The 19,329-nt window shown below is 56.4% G+C and overlaps 1 long non-coding RNA gene across 1 annotated transcript in view; it reads left to right on the top strand.

Annotated features, from left to right (window-relative positions):
- The window catches only part of LOC101732803, a 45,387-nt gene extending 31,084 nt beyond the window's left edge, over positions 1-14,303 (top strand). Inside the window, exon 3 of the long non-coding RNA XR_004223295.1 lies at positions 13,998-14,303. This is a non-coding gene — a long non-coding RNA (uncharacterized LOC101732803). The remainder of the gene's footprint in view (positions 1-13,997) is intronic.
- The last annotated feature ends 5,026 nt before the right edge of the window (positions 14,304-19,329 follow it).

The raw sequence follows: 19,329 nt of genomic DNA, 5'->3' as shown, positions 1-19,329 counted from the left end.
GGGGTGTAAGGCAGTAAGGGTTGGGCCCCCGTACCAGTACCACTCTAGGGGTGTAAGGCAGTTAGGGTTGGGCCCCCGTACCAGTACCGCTCTAGGGGTGTAAGGCAGTTAGGGTTGGGCCCCCGTACCAGTACCACTCTAGGGGTGTAAGGCAGTTAGGGTTGGGCCCCCGTACCAGTACCACTCTAGGGGTGTAAGGCAGTTAGGGTTGGGCCCCCGTACCAGTACCGCTCTAGGGGTGTAAGGCAGTTAGGGTTGGGCCCCCGTACCAGTACCACTCTAGGGGTGTAAGGCAGTTAGGGTTGGGCCCCCGTACCAGTACCACTCTAGGGGTGTAAGGCAGTTAGGGTTGGGCCCCCGTACCAGTACCACTCTAGGGGTGTAAGGCAGTTAGGGTTGGGCCCCCGTACCAGTACCACTCTAGGGGCAGAAGGCAGTTAGGGTTGGGCCCCCGTACCAGTACCACTCTAGGGGTGTAAGGCAGTTAGGGTTGGGCCCCCGTACCAGTACCGCTCTAGGGGTGTAAGGCAGTTAGGGTTGGGCCCCTGTACCAGTACCACTCTAGGGGTGTAAGGCAGTTAGGGTTGGGCCCCCGTACCAGTACAACTCTAGGGGTGTAAGGCAGTTAGGGTTGGGCCCCCGTACCAGTACCACTCTAGGGGTGTAAGGCAGTTAGGGTTGGGCCCCCGTACCAGTACCACTCTAGGGGCAGAAGGCAGTTAGGGTTGGGCCCCCATACAAGTACCACTCTAGGGGTGTAAGGCAGTTAGGGTTGGGCCCCCGTACCAGTACCGCTCTAGGGGTGTAAGGCAGTTAGGGTTGGGTCCCCGTACCAGTACCGCTCTAGGGGTGTAAGGCAGTTAGGGTTGGGCCCCCGTACCAGTACCACTCTAGGGGTGTAAGGCAGTTAGGGTTGGGCCCCGTACCAGTACCGCTCTAGGGGTGTAAGGCAGTTAGGGTTGGGCCCCCGTACCAGTACCACTCTAGGGGTGTAAGGCAGTTAGGGTTGGGCCCCTGTACCAGTACCACTCTAGGGGTGTAAGGCAGTTAGGGTTGGGCCCCCGTACCAGTACCACTCTAGGGGTGTAAGGCAGTTAGGGTTGGGCCCCCGTACCAGTACAACTCTAGGGGTGTAAGGCAGTTAGGGTTCGGCCCCCGTACCAGTACCGCTCTAGGGGTGTAAGGCAGTTAGGGTTGGGCCCCCGTACCAGTACCGCTCTAGGGGTGTAAGTCAGTTAGGGTTGGGCCCTGTACCAGTACCACTCTAGGGGTGTAAGGCAGTTAGGGTTGGGCCCCCGTACCAGTACCACTCTAGGGGTGTAAGGCAGTTAGGGTTGGGCCCCCGTACCAGTACCACTCTAGGGGTGTAAGACAGTTAGGGTTGGGCCCCCGTACCAGTACCACTCTAGGGGTGTAAGGCAGTTAGGGTTGGGCCCCCGTACCAGTACCACTCTAGGGGTGTAAGGCAGTTAGGGTTGGGTCCCCGTACCAGTACCGCTCTAGGGGTGTAAGACAGTTAGGGTTGGGCCCCTGTACCAGTACCACTCTAGGGGCAGAAGGCAGTTAGGGTTGGGCCCCTGTACCAGTACCACTCTAGGGGTATAAGGCAGTTAGGATTGGGCCCCCGTACCAGTACCACTCTAGGGGTCTAAGGCAGTTAGGGTTGGGCCCCCATACCAGTACCACTCTAGGGGTGTAAGGCAGTTAGGGTTGGGCCCCCGTACCAGTACCACTCTAGGGGTGTAAGGCAGTTAGGGTTTGGCCCCCGTACCAGTACCACTCTAGGGGCAGAAGGCAGTTAGGGTTGGGCCCCTGTACCAGTACCACTCTAGGGGTCTAAGGCAGTTAGGGTTGGGCCCCCGTACCAGTACCACTCTAGGGGTGTAAGGCAGTTAGGGTTGGGCCCCCGTACCAGTACCACTCTAGGGGTCTAAGGCAGTTAGGATTGGGCCCCCGTACCAGTACCGCTCTAGGGGTCTAAGGCAGTTAGGTTTGGGCCCCTGTACCAGTACCACTCTAGGGGTGTAAGGCAGTTAGGGTTGGGCCCCCGTACCACTACCACTCTAGGGGCGTAAGGCAGTTAGGTTGGGCCCCCGTACAGTACCACTCTAGGGGTGCAAGGCAGTTAGGGTTTGGCCCTGTACAGTACCACTCTAGGGATGTAAGGCAGTTAGGGTTGGGCCCCCGTACCAGTACCACTCTAGGGATGTAAGGCAGTTAGGGTTGGGCCCCCATACCAGTACCACTCTAGGGGTGTAAGGCAGTAAGGGTCAGACTCCCGTACCAGTACCACTCTAGGGGTGCAAGGCAGTTAGGGTTTGGCCCTGTACCAGTACCACTCTAGGGATGTAAGGCAGTTAGGGGTTGGGCCCCCGTACCAGTACCACTCTAGGGGTGTAAGGCAGTTAGGGTTGGGCCCCCGTACCAGTACCACTCTAGGGGTGTAAGGCAGTTAGGGTTGGGCCCCCGTACCAGTACCACTCTAGGGGTGTAAGGCAGTTAGGTTTGGGCCCCCGTACCAGTACCACTCTAGGGGTGTAAGGCAGTTAGGGTTGGGCCCCGTACCAGTACCACTCTAGGGGTGTAAGGCAGTTAGGGTTGGGCCCCCGTACCAGTACCACTCTAGGGGTGTAAGGCAGTTAGGGTTGGGCCCCGTACCAGTACCACTCTAGGGGTGTAAGGCAGTTAGGGTTGGGCCCCCGTACCAGTACCACTCTAGGGGTGTAAGGCAGTTAGGGTTGGGCCCCCGTACCAGTACCACTCTAGGGGTGTAAGGCAGTTAGGGTTGGGCCCCCGTACCAGTACCACTCTAGGGGTGTAAGGCAGTTAGGGTTGGGCCCCCGTACCAGTACCCACTCTAGGGGTGTAAGGCAGTTAGGGTGGGCCCCGTACCAGTACCACTCTAGGGGTGTAAGGCAGTTAGGGTTGGGCCCCGTACCAGTACCGCTCTAGGGTGTAAGGCAGTTAGGGCCTAGCCCCCGTACCAGTACCGCTCTAGGGGTGTAAGGCAGTTAGGGTTGGGCCCCCGTACCAAGTACCACTCTAGGGGTGTAAGCAGTTAGGGTTGAGCCCCCGTACCAGTACCGCTCTTTGGGTGTAAGGCAGTTAGGGTTGGGCCCCCGTACCAGTACCGTTCTAGGGGTGTAAGGCAGTTAGGGTTTGGCCCCCGTACCATTACCACTCTAGGGGTGTAAGGCAGTTAGGGTCGGACCCCCGTACCAGTACCGCTCTAGGGGTGTAAGGCAGTTAGGGTTGGGCCCCCGTACCAGTACCGCTCTAGGGGTGTAAGGCAGTTAGGGTTGGGCCCCCGTACCAGTACCACTCTAGGGGTGTAAGGCAGTTAGGGTCGGACCCCCGTACCAGTACCACTCTAGGAGTGTAAGTCAGTTAGGGTCAGACCCCCGTACCAGTACCACTCTAGGGGTGTAAGGCAGTTAGGGTCGGACCCCCGTACCAGTACCACTGTAGGGGTGTAAGGCAGTTAGGGTTGGGCCCCCGTACCAGTACCGCTCTAGGGGTGTAAGGCAGTTAGGGTTGGGCCCCCGTACCAGTACCACTCTAGGGGTGTAAGGCAGTTAGGGTCGGACCCCCGTACCAGTACCACTCTAGGAGTGTAAGTCAGTTAGGGTCAGACCCCCGTACCAGTACCACTCTAGGGGTGTAAGGCAGTTAGGGTCGGACCCCCGTACCAGTACCACTGTAGGGGTGTAAGGCAGTTAGGGTCAGACCCCCCGTACCAGTACCACTCTAGGGGTGTAAGGCAGTTAGGGTTGGGCCCTGTACCAGTACCACTCTAGGGGTGTAAGGCAGTTAGGGTCAGACCCCCGTACCAGTACCACTCTAGGGGTGTAAGGCAGTTAGGGTCGGACCCCCGTACCAGTACCACTGTAGGGGTGTAAGGCAGTTAGGGTCAGACCCCCGTACCAGTACCACTCTAGGGGTGTAAGGCAGTTTGGGTTGGGCCCCCGTACCAGTACCACTCTAGGGGTGTAAGGCAGTTAGGGTTGGGCCCCCGTACCAGTACCACTCTAGGGGTGTAAGGCAGTTAGGGTTGGGCCCCCATACCAGTACCGCTCTAGGGGTGTAAGACAGTTAGGGCCTAGCCCCCGTACCAGTACCACTCTAGGGGTGTAAGGCAGTTAGGGCCTAGCCCCCGTACCAGTACCACTCTAGGGGTGTAAGGCAGTTAGGGTTGGGCCCCTGTACCAGTACCACTCTAGGGGTATAAGGCAGTTAGGGATGGGCCCCCGTACCAGTACCACTCTAGGGGTATAAGGCAGTTAGGGTTGGGCCCCCGTACCAGTACCACTCTAGGGGTGTAAGGCAGTTAGGGTTGGGCCCCCGTACCAGTACCACTCTAGGGGTGTAAGGCAGTTAGGGTTGGGCCCCCGTACCAGTACCACTCTAGGGGTGTAAGGCAGTTAGGGTTGGGCCCCCGTACCAGTACCACTCTAGGGGTGTAAGGCAGTTAGGGTTGGGCCCCCATACCAGTACCACTCTAGGGGTGTAAGGCAGTTAGGGTTGGGCCCCCGTACCAGTACCACTCTAGGGGTGTAAGGCAGTTAGGGTTGGGCCCCCGTACCAGTACCACTCTAGGGGTGTAAGGCAGTTAGGGTTTGGCCCCCGTACCAGTACCACTCTAGGGGTGTAAGGCAGTTAGGGTTGGGCCCCCGTACCAGTACCACTCTAGGGTGTAAGGCAGTTAGGGTTGGGCCCCCGTACCAGTACCACTCTAGGGTGTAAGGCAGTTAGGGTTGGGCCCCCGTACCAGTACTGCTCTAGGGGTGTAAGGCAGTTAGGGTTGGGCCCCCGTACCAGTACCACTCTAGGGGTGTAAGGCAGTTAGGGTTTGGCCCCCGTACCAGTACCGCTCTAGGGGTGTAAGGCAGTTAGGGTTGGGCCCCCGTACCAGTACCACTCTAGGGGTGTAAGGCAGTTAGGGTTGGGCCCCCGTACCAGTACCACTCTAGGGGTGTAAGGCAGTTAGGGTTGGGCCCCCGTACCAGTACCACTCTAGGGGTGTAAGGCAGTTAGGGTTGGGCCCCCATACCAGTACCACTCTAGGGGCAGAAGGCAGTTAGGGTTGGGCCCCCGTACCAGTACCACTCTAGGGGTGTAAGGCAGTTAGGGTTGGGCCCCCGTACCAGTACCGCTGTAGGGGTGTAAGGCAGTTAGGGTTGGGCCCCTGTACCAGTACCACTCTAGGGGTGTAAGGCAGTTAGGGTTGGGCCCCCGTACCAGTACAACTCTAGGGGTGTAAGGCAGTTAGGGTTGGGCCCCCGTACCAGTACCACTCTAGGGGTGTAAGGCAGTTAGGGTCGGACCCCCCATACCAGTACCACTCTAGGGGTATAAGGCAGTTAGGGTTGGGCCCCCGTACCAGTACCACTCTAGGGGTGTAAGGCAGTTAGGGTTGGGCCCCCGTACCAGTACCGCTCTAGGGGTGTAAGACAGTTAGGGCCTAGCCCCCGTACCAGTACCACTCTAGGGGTGTAAGGCAGTTAGGGCCTAGCCCCCGTACCAGTACCACTCTAGGGGTGTAAGGCAGTTAGGGTTGGGCCCCTGTACCAGTACCACTCTAGGGGTATAAGGCAGTTAGGGTTGGGCCCCCGTACCAGTACCACTCTAGGGGTGTAAGGCAGTTAGGGTTGGGCCCCCGTACCAGTACCACTCTAGGGTATAAGGCAGTTAGGGTTGGGCCCCCGTACCAGTACCGCTCTAGGGGTGTAAGGCAGTTAGGGTTGGGCCCCCGTACCAGTACCGCTCTAGGGGTGTAAGGCAGTTAGGGTTGGGCCCCCGTACCAGTACCACTCTAGGGGTGTAAGGCAGTTAGGGTTGGGCCCCCATACCAGTACCACTCTAGGGGTGTAAGGCAGTTAGGGTTGGGCCCCCGTACCAGTACCACTCTAGGGGTTTAAGGCAGTTAGGGTTGGGCCCCCGTACCAGTACCACTCTAGGGGTGTAAGGCAGTTAGGGTTGGGCCCTGTACCAGTACCGCTCTAGGGGTGTAAGGCAGTTAGGGTTGGGCCCCCGTACCAGTACCGCTCTAGGGGTGTAAGGCAGTTAGGGTTGGGCCCCAGTACCACTCTAGGGGTGTAAGGCAGTTAGGGTTGGGCCCCAGTACCACTCTAGGGGTGTAAGGCAGTTAGGGTTGGGCCCTGTACCAGTACCGCTCTAGGGGTGTAAGGCAGTTAGGGTTGGGCCCCCGTACCAGTACTGCTCTAGGGGTGTAAGGCAGTAAGGGTTGGGCCCCCGTACCAGTACCACTCTAGGGTGTAAGCAGTTAGGGTTGGGCCCCCGTACCAGTACCGCTCTAGGGGTGTAAGGCAGTTAGGGTTGGGCCCCCGTACCAGTACCGCTCTAGGGGTGTAAGGCAGTTAGGGTTGGGCCCCCGTACCAGTACCACTCTAGGGGTGTAAGGCAGTTAGGGTTGGGCCCCCGTACCAGTACCACTCTAGGGTGTAAGGCAGTTAGGTTGGGCCCCCGTACCAGTACCGCTCTAGGGGTGTAAGGCAGTTAGGGTGGGCCCCCGTACCAGTACCACTCTAGGGGTGTAAGGCAGTTAGGGTTGGGCCCCCGTACCAGTACCACTCTAGGGGTGTAAGGCAGTTAGGGTTGGGCCCCCGTACCAGTACCACTCTAGGGGTGTAAGGCAGTTAGGGTTGGGCCCCCGTACCAGTACCACTCTAGGGGCAGAAGGCAGTTAGGGTTGGGCCCCCGTACCAGTACCACTCTAGGGGTGTAAGGCAGTTAGGGTTGGGCCCCCGTACCAGTACCGCTCTAGGGGTGTAAGGCAGTTAGGGTTGGGCCCCTGTACCAGTACCACTCTAGGGGTGTAAGGCAGTTAGGGTTGGGCCCCCGTACCAGTACAACTCTAGGGGTGTAAGGCAGTTAGGGTTGGGCCCCCGTACCAGTACCACTCTAGGGGTGTAAGGCAGTTAGGGTTGGGCCCCCGTACCAGTACCACTCTAGGGGCAGAAGGCAGTTAGGGTTGGGCCCCCGTACCAGTACCACTCTAGGGGTGTAAGGCAGTTAGGGTTGGGCCCCCGTACCAGTACCGCTCTAGGGGTGTAAGGCAGTTAGGGTTGGGTCCCCGTACCAGTACCGCTCTAGGGTGTAAGGCAGTTAGGGTTGGGCCCCCGTACCAGTACCACTCTAGGGGTGTAAGGCAGTTAGGGTTGGGCCCCGTACCAGTACCGCTCTAGGGGTGTAAGGCAGTTAGGGTTGGGCCCCCGTACCAGTACCACTCTAGGGGTGTAAGGCAGTTAGGGTTCGGCCCCCTTACCAGTACCGCTCTAGGGGTGTAAGGCAGTTAGGGTTGGGCCCTGTACCAGTACCACTCTAGGGGTGTAAGACAGTTAGGGTTGGGCCCCCGTACCAGTACCACTCTAGGGGTGTAAGGCAGTTAGGGTTGGGCCCCCGTACCAGTACCACTCTAGGGGTGTAAGGCAGTTAGGGTTGGGTCCCCGTACCAGTACCGCTCTAGGGGTGTAAGACAGTTAGGGTTGGGCCCCTGTACCAGTACCACTCTAGGGGCAGAAGGCAGTTAGGGTTGGGGCCCTGTACCAGTACCACTCTAGGGGTATAAGGCAGTTAGGATTGGGCCCCCGTACCAGTACCGCTCTAGGGGTCTAAGGCAGTTAGGGTTGGGCCCCCATACCAGTACCACTCTAGGGGTGTAAGGCAGTTAGGGTTGGGCCCCCGTACCAGTACCACTCTAGGGGTGTAAGGCAGTTAGGGTTTGGCCCCCGTACCAGTACCACTCTAGGGGCAGAAGGCAGTTAGGGTTGGGCCCCTGTACCAGTACCACTCTAGGGGTTTAAGGCAGTTAGGGTTGGGCCCCCGTACCAGTACCACTCTAGGGGTGTAAGGCAGTTAGGGTTGGGCCCCCGTACCAGTACCACTCTAGGGGTCTAAGGCAGTTAGGATTGGGCCCCGTACCAGTACCGCTCTAGGGGTCTAAGGCAGTTAGGGTTGGGCCCCCATACCAGTACCACTCTAGGGGTGTAAGGCAGTAAGGGTCAGACTCCCGTACCAGTACCACTCTAGGGGTGCAAGGCAGTTAGGGTTTGGCCCTGTACCAGTACCACTCTAGGGATGTAAGGCAGTTAGGGTTGGGCCCCCGTACCAGTACCACTCTAGGGGTGTAAGGCAGTTAGGGTTGGGCCCCCGTACCAATACCACTCTAGGGGTGTAAGGCAGTTAGGGTCGGGCCCCCGTACCAGTACCACTCTAGGGGTGTAAGGCAGTTAGGGTTGGGCCTGTACCAGTACCACTCTAGGGGTGTAAGGCAGTTAGGGTTGGGCCTGTACCAGTACCGCTCTAGGGGTGTAAGGCAGTTAGGGTCGGGCCCCCGTACCAGTACCACTCTAGGGGTGTAAGGCAGTTAGGGTTGGGCCTGTACCAGTACCGCTCTAGGGGTGTAAGGCAGTTAGGGTTGGGCCCCCGTACCAGTACCACTCTAGGGGTGTAAGGCAGTTAGGGTCGGGCCCCCGTACCAGTACCACTCTAGGGGTGTAAGGCAGTTAGGGTTGGGCCTGTACCAGTACCACTCTAGGGGTGTAAGGCAGTTAGGGTTGGGCCTGTACCAGTACCGCTCTAGGGGTGTAAGGCAGTTAGGGTCGGGCCCCCGTACCAGTACCACTCTAGGGGTGTAAGGCAGTTAGGGTTGGGCCTGTACCAGTACCGCTCTAGGGGTGTAAGGCAGTTAGGGTTGGGCCCCCGTACCAGTACCCACTCTAGGGGTGTAAGGCAGTTAGGGTTGGGCCCTGTACCAGTACCGCTCTAGGGTGTAAGGCAGTTAGGGTTGGGCCCCAGTACCACTCTAGGGGTGTAAGGCAGTTAGGGTTGGGCCCCAGTACCACTCTAGGGGTGTAAGGCAGTTAGGGTTGGGCCCTGTACCAGTACCGCTCTAGGGGTGTAAGGCAGTTAGGGTTGGGCCCCCGTACCAGTACTGCTCTAGGGGTGTAAGGCAGTAAGGGTTGGGCCCCGTACCAGTACCACTCTAGGGGTGTAAGGCAGTTAGGGTTGGGCCCCCGTACCAGGGTGTAAGGCAGTTAGGGTTGGGCCCCCGTACCAGTACCGCTCTAGGGGTGTAAGGCAGTTAGGGTTGGGCCCCCGTACCAGTACCACTCTAGGGGTGTAGGCAGTTAGGGTTGGCCCCCGTACCAGTACCACTCTAGGGGTGTAGCAGTTAGGGTTGGGCCCCCGTACCAGTACCGCTCTAGGGGTGTAAGGCAGTTAGGGTTGGGCCCCCGTACCAGTACCACTCTAGGGGTGTAAGGCAGTTAGGGTTGGGCCCCCGTACCAGTACCACTCTAGGGGTGTAAGGCAGTTAGGGGTTGGGCCCCCGTACCAGTACCACTCTAGGGGTGTAAGGCAGTTAGGGTTGGGCCCCCGTACCAGTACCACTCTAGGGGCAGAAGGCAGTTAGGGTTGGGCCCCCGTACCAGTACCACTCTAGGGGTGTAAGGCAGTTAGGGTTGGGCCCCCGTACCAGTACCGCCTCCTAGGGGTGTAAGGCAGTTAGGGTTGGGCCCCTGTACCAGTACCACTCTAGGGGTGTAAGGCAGTTAGGGTTGGGCCCCCGTACCAGTACAACTCTAGGGGTGTAAGGCAGTTAGGGTTGGGCCCCCGTACCAGTACCACTCTAGGGGTGTAAGGCAGTTAGGGTTGGGCCCCCGTACCAGTACCACTCTAGGGGCAGAAGGCAGTTAGGGTTGGGCCCCCGTACCAGTACCACTCTAGGGGTGTAAGGCAGTTAGGGTTGGGCCCCCGTACCAGTACCGCTCTAGGGGTGTAAGGCAGTTAGGGTTGGGTCCCCGTACCAGTACCGCTCTAGGGGTGTAAGGCAGTTAGGGTTGGGCCCCCGTACCAGTACCACTCTAGGGGTGTAAGGCAGTTAGGGTTGGGCCCCGTACCAGTACCGCTCTAGGGGTGTAAGGCAGTTAGGGTTGGGCCCCCGTACCAGTACCACTCTAGGGGTGTAAGGCAGTTAGGGTTCGGCCCCCTTACCAGTACCGCTCTAGGGGTGTAAGGCAGTTAGGGTTGGGCCCTGTACCAGTACCACTCTAGGGGTGTAAGACAGTTAGGGTTGGGCCCCCGTACCAGTACCACTCTAGGGGTGTAAGGCAGTTAGGGTTGGGCCCCCGTACCAGTACCACTCTAGGGGTGTAAGGCAGTTAGGGTTGGGTCCCCGTACCAGTACCGCTCTAGGGGTGTAAGACAGTTAGGGTTGGGCCCCTGTACCAGTACCACTCTAGGGGCAGAAGGCAGTTAGGGTTGGGCCCCTGTACCAGTACCACTCTAGGGGTATAAGGCAGTTAGGATTGGGCCCCCGTACCAGTACCACTCTAGGGGTCTAAGGCAGTTAGGGTTGGGCCCCCATACCAGTACCACTCTAGGGGTGTAAGGCAGTTAGGGTTGGGCCCCCGTACCAGTACCACTCTAGGGGTGTAAGGCAGTTAGGGTTGGGCCCCCGTACCAGTACCACTCTAGGGGTCTAAGGCAGTTAGGATTGGGCCCCCGTACCAGTACCACTCTAGGGGTGTAAGGCAGTTAGGGTTGGGCCCCGTACCAGTACCACTCTAGGGGTGTAAGGCAGTTAGGGTTGGGCCCCCATACCAGTACCACTCTAGGGGTGTAAGGCAGTAAGGGTCAGACTCCCGTACCAGTACCACTCTAGGGGTGCAAGGCAGTTAGGGTTTGGCCCTGTACCAGTACCACTCTAGGGATGTAAGGCAGTTAGGGTTGGGCCCCCGTACCAGTACCACTCTAGGGGTGTAAGGCAGTTAGGGTTGGGCCTGTACCAGTACCACTCTAGGGGTGTAAGGCAGTTAGGGTTGGGCCTGTACCAGTACCGCTCTAGGGGTGCAAGACAGTTAGGGTTGGGCCCCCGTACCAGTACCACTCTAGGGGTGTAAGTCAGTTAGGGTTGGGCCCCCGTACCAGTACCACTCTAGGGGTGTAAGGCAGTTAGGGTTGGGCCCCCGTACCAGTACCACTCTAGGGGTGTAAGGCAGTTAGGGTTGGGCCCCTGTACCAGTACCACTCTAGGGGTGTAAGTCAGTTAGGGTTGGGCCCCCGTACCAGTACCACTCTAGGGGTGTAAGGCAGTTAGGGTTGGGCCCCTGTACCAGTACCACTCTAGGGGTATAAGGCAGTTAGGGTTGGGCCCCCGTACCAGTACCACTCTATGGGTATAAGGCAGTTAGGGTTGGGCCCCCGTACCAGTACCACTGTAGGGGTGTAAGGCAGTTAGGGTTGGGCCCCCGTACCAGTACCACTCTAGGGGTGTAAGGCAGTTAGGGTTGGGCCCCCGTACCAGTACCACTCTAGGGGTGTAAGGCAGTTAGGGTTGGGCCCCCGTACCAGTACCGCTCTAGGGGTGTAAGGCAGTTAGGGCCTAGCCCCCGTACCAGTACCGCTCTAGGGGTGTAAGGCAGTTAGGGTTGGGCCCCCGTACCAGTACCGCTCTAGGGGTGTAAGGCAGTTAGGGTTGGGTCCCCGTACCAGTACCACTCTAGGGGTGTAAGGCAGTTAGGGTTGAGCCCCCGTACCAGTACCGCTCTAGGGGTGTAAGGCAGTTAGGGTTGAGCCCCGTACCAGTACCGCTCTAGGGGTGTAAGGCAGTTAGGGTTGGGCCCCCGTACCAGTACCGCTCTAGGGGTGTAAGGCAGTTAGGGTTTGGCCCCCGTACCAGTACCACTCTAGGGGTGTAAGGCAGTTAGGGTCGGACCCCCGTACCAGTACCACTCTAGGGGTGTAAGGCAGTTAGGGTCGGACCCCCGTACCAGTACCACTCTAGGAGTGTAAGTCAGTTAGGGTCAGACCCCCGTACCAGTACCACTCTAGGGGTGTAAGGCAGTTAGGGTCGGACCCCCGTACCAGTACCACTGTAGGGGTGTAAGGCAGTTAGGGTCAGACCCCCGTACCAGTACCACTCTAGGGGTGTAAGGCAGTTAGGGTTGGGCCCTGTACCAGTACCACTCTAGGGGTGTAAGGCAGTTAGGGTCAGACCCCCGTACCAGTACCACTCTAGGGGTGTAAGGCAGTTAGGGTCGGACCCCCGTACCAGTACCACTGTAGGGGTGTAAGGCAGTTAGGGTCAGACCCCCGTACCAGTACCACTCTAGGGGTGTAAGGCAGTTAGGTTTGGGCCCCCGTACCAGTACCACTCTAGGGGTGTAAGGCAGTTAGGGTTGGGCCCCCGTACCAGTACCGCTCTAGGGGTGTAAGGCAGTTAGGGTTGGGCCCCCGTACCAGTACCACTCTAGGGATGTAAGGCAGTTAGGGTTGGGCCCCCGTACCAGTACCGCTCTAGGGATGTAAGGCAGTTAGGGTTGGGCCCCCGTACCAGTACCGCTCTAGGGATGTAAGGCAGTTAGGGTTGGGCCCCCGTACCAGTACCACTCTAGGGGTGTAAGGCAGTTAGGGATGGGCCCCCGTACCAGTACCACTCTAGGGTTGTAAGGCAGTTAGGGTTGGGCCCCCGTACCAGTACCATTCTAGGGGTGTAAGGCAGTTAGGGTTGGGCCCCTGTACCAGTACCACTCTAGAGGTGTAAGGCAGTTAGGGTTGGGCCCCCGTACCAGTACCACTCTAGGGTTGTAAGGCAGTTAGGGTTGGGCCCCTGTACCAGTACCACTCTAGGGGTGTAAGGCAGTTAGGGTTGGGCCCCCGTACAAGTACCATTCTAGGGGTGTAAGGCAGTTAGGGTTGGGCCCCTGTACCAGTACCACTCTAGGGGTGTAAGGCAGTTAGGGTTGGGCCCCCGTACCAGTACCACTCTAGGGGTGTAAGGCAGTTAGGGTTGGGCCCCCGTACCAGTACCACTCTAGGGGTGTAAGGCAGTTAGGGTTGGGCCCCCGTACCAATACCACTCTAGGGGTGTAAGGCAGTTAGGGTTGGGCCCCTATACCTGTACCACTCTAGGGGTGTAAGACAGTTAGGGTTGGGCCCCCGTACCAGTACCACTCTAGGGGTGTAAGGCAGTTAGGGTTGGGCCCCCGTACCAGTACCACTCTAGGGGGGCAAGACAGTTAGGGTTGGGCCCCCGTACCAGTACCACTCTAGGGGTGTAAGGCAGGTAGGTTTGGGCCCCCGTACCAATACTACTCTAGGGGTGTAAGGCAGTTAGGGTTGGGATAGAAAGAGCAGTTCTGAGCTCCAACATAGGAGGGCAGATTGGAGGTATCTCCCCCAGGCCATATTGCCTGTAGTGTAGGGATCCCAGTGGGCAGGGATAGAGAGTTCCTTGAGGGGATCCAGGCCACTATGGGTGTCACAGAGTGAGATTCCTGCCAAGTCTGCCCTCAGGGGGGTGCCAATCTGTATTGCCCCCTACATGTGATGTTGCCTCTGAGATCTGTGCTGTAAGTAACCCTGTGGGGGTTCAATAAACTCTTTTTGTTGTATTGTTTGAAGGACCTCTGGCGCCCTCTGTCTTTATTTTTCTGTACAGCAGCAAGAGAGATGTAGTTGCACAACCCCCTCACCTTCCCCTTCCACTTAGCAAAGGCCCATTCTGGGTGAGAGAATCCAGTGTGACCCATATTCTACTGGTACCAGTCTGGGAAGGCAGTTATTGAGCCTAAATAGAGATTACACCAATATCTCAGGGACAGACATTAAATATAGGGATTATTCCTGGGAAATACTCAGCTAAAGCTGCTATAAATGAGCAGTACTGGGCGTAACCCTAGCAACCCTCATGCCCAGAAATGATTGGGCACAGAAATGGCTGCAGGGATTGGGGGTTATTATTGCTAATAAATACCCTGGGACAGGTGGCACCCATTAAAAATATTGTAATATCCGGAAAACTGTAAAATCAGGGAAATGCATTTTATATTGGTGGGACCTTTAACTGTAAATTTTATTCTGCTTCTTCATAAATAAATTGTGCAACAGGGGCACCTACCTAAATCTGTGGGGTTGGTTCTATTCCATCAGCAAATATGGTGTCAATTCTCATGTGTTTGTAACTCCCCCTGTAGGTGCCACGTGGAACTGCTGAATGAGGAGCCTGGGGAGGAGAAAAGCAGAGAAATGTTCTGTACTGACCCGTCCCAGAGGCACAGAGGGAATGGGCCACAAACACAGGATTAAAGGCCCCCCTAACCCCACACCCATACATGGGCCCCCACCCACTTCTAGGTAACTCCACCCCTGTTTGGCCAAGGACTTGGACTGTCCCACCTAAACTATAGGGAGTTATACAGGGGGGAGTGGGGCCAGAAACTGATCCAGAAGCAGAACCGACCCAAACACAGAGACTGAGGAGCTGCACCTGAAAGGGAAGATGGACAGAGAAGCCCAGAGGGAGAAGGAGGGAAGGAGAGAAGATCCACAAGATCAGATCCAGCAGCTGTGGGAAAGGGTCCAACTGGGTCTGAGGATCCCTGACATGGAGGAGCTGTGCAACTTGGCTGGTACATTGGGTTCCTTACTGGCACAGGGATCAGATGGAGCTGCACTGTGTGGGGCTGAGGGGGCAGATAATGAGGGCAGAGAGGCAGATGGGATAATGGCCCCTGGATTGGCTGATACTGTGCTGGGTATAAGGAGACTGATCTATGGGCAGGAGGCTACAGACCTGGTACTGGATATAAACACGGCTCATAATCGTGTATCTGTATCAGGGGACAGGAAATCTGCTTCCTACTCACTAACAGAACTACATTACCCACAATCCCCAGTGAGATTTCAGCTTTATCCCCAGGCTTTAAGCAGCAGGAGTTTCCCCTCAGGGCGACATTACTGGGAAGTGGAGGTCAGTGAATCAGGGAACTGGGGGGTAGGGGCGGCCTATCCCAGTATAGAGAGGGGAGGGGGGCAGTCTGGTATTGGGGAGAATAACAAGTCCTGGGGTTTGTACAGAGGGAATAATAACAGATATATAGTGGAACATGACAGTAAATGGACAGAGTTACCCCACGCCCCTTCCTGCAGGAGAATCAGGATCTCATTGGACTATGAGGCCGGACGCCTGTCCTTTTATGAGCTGAGTGAGCCAATCAGGCGCTTACACACCTTCACTGCCTCCTTCACTGAGCCCCTTCATGCTGCATTCTGGGTAGGGTGGGAGGGTGCCTGGGTGAGAATCATTAGAGAGAGAGAAAAGGGAGCTGAAGTACTGACACTAGAGAGAGAGACAGACAGACAGATAAGAGACAGTGAGGATCTGACCCCAGGCAGAGAGAAGTTGGACCCAGAGACCCGGATGCAGGAGGAGGCTGCTGTGTCTCATATAATCCACAAGGGGGAGACAGAGAGGGAAGAGTTGGCCGGGCAGATCTCTGACATGGAGGAGCTGTGCAACTTGGCTGGTACATTGGGTTCCTTACTGGCACAGGGATCAGATGGAGCTGCACTGTGTGGGGCTGAGGGGGCAGATAATGAGGGCAGAGAGGCAGATGGGATAATGGCCCCTGGATTGGCTGATACTGTGCTGGGTATAAGGAGACTGATCTATGGGCAGGAGGCTACAGACCTGGTACTGGATATAAACACAGCTAATAATCGTGTATCTGTATCAGGGGACAGGAAATCTGCTTCCCGCTCTCTAACAGAACTACATTACCCACAATCCCCAGAGAGATTTCAGCATTATGCTCAGGCTTTAAGCAGCAGGAGTTTCCCCTCAGGGCGACATTACTGGGAAGTGGAGGTCAATGAATCAGGGAACTGGGGGGTAGGGGCGGCCTATCCCAGTATAGAGAGGGGAGGGAATCAGTCTGGTATTGGGGAGAATAACAAGTCCTGGTGTTTGGACAGATGGGATAATAACAGATATTCAGTGAGACATGACAGTGAATGGACAGATTTACCCCACGTCCCTTCCTGCAGGAGAATCAGGATCTCATTGGACTATGAGGCCGGACGCCTGTCCTTTTATGAGCTGAGTGAGCCAATCAGGCGCTTACACACCTTCACTGCCTCCTTCACTGAGCCCCTTCATGCTGCATTCTGGGTACGGTGGGAGGGTGCCTGGGTGAGAATCATTAGAGAGAGAGAAAAGGGAGCTCAAGTTCTGACACTAGAGAGAGAGACAGACAGACAGATAAGAGACAGTGAGGATCTGACCCCAGGCAGAGAGAAGTTGGACCCAGAGACCCGGATGCAGGAGGAGGCTGCTGTGTCTCATATAATCCACAAGGGGGAGACAGAGAGGGAAGAGTTGGCCGGGCAGATGGAGGAGCTGTGCAACTTGGCTGGTACATTGGGTTCCTTACTGGCACAGGGATCAGATGGAGCTGCACTGTGTGGGGCTGAGGGGGCAGATAATGAGGGCAGAGAGGCAGATGGGATAATGGCCCCTGGATTGGCTGACACTGTGCTGGGTATAAGGAGACTGATCTATGGGCAGGAGGCTACAGACCTGGTACTGGATATAAACACGGCTCATAATCTTGTATCTGTATCAGGGGACAGGAAATCTGCTTCCCGCTCTCTAACAGAACTACATTACCCACAATCCCCAGAGAGATTTCAGTGGGCGACTCAGGCTTTAAGCAGCAGGAGTTTCCCCTCAGGACGACATTACTGGGAAGTGGAGGGCAGTGAATCAGGGAGGTGGGGGGTAGGGGCGGCCTATCCCAGTATAGAGAGGGGAGGGGGGCAGTCTGATATTGGGAATAATAACAAGTCCTGGTGTTTGTACAGAGGGAATAATAACAGATATTCAGTGATACATGACAGGAAATGGACATATTTACCCCACGTCCCTTCCTGCAGGAGAATCAGGATCTCATTGGACTATGAGGCCGGACGCCTGTCCTTTTATGAGCTGAGTGAGCCAATCAGGCGCTTACACACCTTCACTGCCTCCTTCACTGAGCCCCTTCATGCTGCATTCAGGGTAGGGAGGGGTGCCTGGGTGAGAATCAGAAGCAAGTAACATATCTGGGGGAAATAAAGAGAAATGGCCTTTGTATCTGACATATTTTTGTTATTTGGGTGAATGAGCCCCTATAAGTGGAAATAAATAATAAAAGAACAAACATGACACAGTGGGGGCCATTTATAAACGTAGCACAGTGCGTATTTATTCACATACGGTTGGTGTTTATATGTTTCCCCCAAACACAAATAATTGGTTAACCCTTTGGTTGCACTTCCCTCGGGAATATCTTTTCGGCGGATCCGGCGAGTCCCATTGGGGCCTATGGGAGGAATCAAAGCCTGAAAGGTTTTCATGGAATAACGAACTTTTCGGCACGAAAATATTGTGGCTTTCGGGACACAATTGCGATATTTTCTTAAAAGGATTAAAGGATTTTCGTGACATTTTAGAACATTAGGAATTATCGCTGTTACTCTGAATTTTTACCATATCGTGTTTTATTCCCCCAATAATCAGATTTTAGTAAATGGGCCCCTAACTGTCAGTAAGTTACAGCTTTTCCCCTTCTTAGCACCTTTCAGTTGGTCTTGCTTTTTATTTGTTATTGGTTTTGAATTATTTGTTATTGTCACTTTATATTATGTTGGTTTGACCCCCCAGTTCCTCCACTTCAGCTGATTCTTCCGATTCTCCTTATTCTTAGTGCCCCCCATTGTCTAAAAGCTCCTCCCCCTACAGGTTTAGGGGTACAACACCCAGACTCCCCACACTTCCTCGCCCTATAGCGGAGCAGGGTGCCTGTGTGTATCTAAATGCTCCTCCCCCTACAGGTTTAGGGGTACAACACCCAGACTCCCCACACTTCCTCGCCCTATAGCGGAGCAGGGTGCCTGTGTGTATCTAAACGCTCCCCCTACAGGTTTAGGGGTACAGCACCCAGACTCCCCACACTTCCTCGCCCTATAGCGGAGCAGGGTGCCTGTGTGTATCTAAGGGATCCCCCTACAGGTTTAGGGGTACAACACCCAGACTCCCCACACTTCCTCGCCCTATAGCAGAGCAGGGTGCCTGTGTGTATCTAAACACTCCTCCCCCTACAGGTTTAGGGGTACAGCACCCAGACTCCCCACACTTCCTCGCCCTATAGCGGAGCTGGGTGCCCATGTGTATCTAAATGCTCCTCCCCCTACAGGTTTAGGGGTACAGCACCCAAACTCCCCACACTTCCTCGCCCTATAGCGGAGCAGGATGCTGTGTGTATCTAAACGCTCCTCCCCCTACAGGTTTAGGGGTACAGCACCCAGACTCCCCACACTTCCTCGCCCTATAGCGGAGCAGGGTGCCTGTGTGTATCTAAACGCTCCTCCCCCTACAGGTTTAGGGGTACAACACCCAGACTCCCCACACTTCCTCGCCCTATAGCGGAGCAGGGTGCCTGTGTGTATCTAAATGCTCCTCCCCCTACAGGTTTAGGGGTACAACACCCAGACTCCCCACACTTCCTCGCCCTATAGCGGAGCAGGGTGCCTGTGTGTATCTAAATGCTCCTCCCCCTACAGGTTTAGGGGTACAACACCCAGACTCCCCACACTTCCTCACCCTATAGCGGAGCAGGGTGCCTGTGTGTATCTAAACGCTCCTCCCCCTACAGGTTTAGGGGTACAACACTCAGACTTCCACACTTCCTCACCCTATAGCGGAGCAGAGTGCCTGTGTGTATCTAAACGCTCCTCCCCCTACAGGTTTAGGGGTACAACACCCAGACTCCCCACACTTCCTCGCCCTATAGCGGAGCAGGGTGCCTGTGTGTATCTAAATGCTCCTCCCCCTACAGGTTTAGGGGTACAACACCCAGACTCCCCACACTTCCTCGCCCTATAGCGGAGCAGGGTGCCTGTGTGTATCTAAATGCTCCTCCCCCTACAGGTTTAGGGGTACAACACCCAGACTCCCCACACTTCCTCACCCTATAGCGGAGCAGGGTGCCCATGTGTATCTAAATGCTCCTCCCCCTACAGGTTTAGGGGTACAACACTCAGACTCCCCACACTTCCTCGCCCTATAGCGGAGCAGGGTGCCCATGTGTATCTAAATGCTCCTCCCCCTACAGGTTTAGGGGTACAACACTCAGACTCCCCACACTTCCTCTCCCTATAGCGGAGCAGGGTGCCCATGTGTATCTAAATGCTCCTCCCCCTACAGGTTTAGGGGTACAACACTCAGACTCCCCACACTTCCTCGCCCTATAGCGGAGCAGGGTGCCCATGTGTATCTAAATGCTCCTCCCCCTACAGGTTTAGGGGTACAACACCCAGACTCCCCACACTTCCTCGCCCTATAGCGGAGCAGGGTGCCTGTGTGTATCTAAACGCTCCTCCCCCTACAGGTTTAGGGGTACAACACCCAGACTCCCCACACTTCCTCGCCCTATAGCGGAGCAGGGTGCCTGTGTGTATCTAAACGCTCCTCCCCCTACAGGTTTA

The sequence above is a fragment of the Xenopus tropicalis genome, chromosome 6 (assembly GCF_000004195.4).
Source record: "Xenopus tropicalis strain Nigerian chromosome 6, UCB_Xtro_10.0, whole genome shotgun sequence".
NCBI lineage: Eukaryota > Metazoa > Chordata > Amphibia > Anura > Pipidae > Xenopus > Xenopus tropicalis.
The sequence above is the reverse complement of the archived record's forward strand: the minus strand, read 5'-3'. Positions and strand labels throughout refer to the sequence as shown.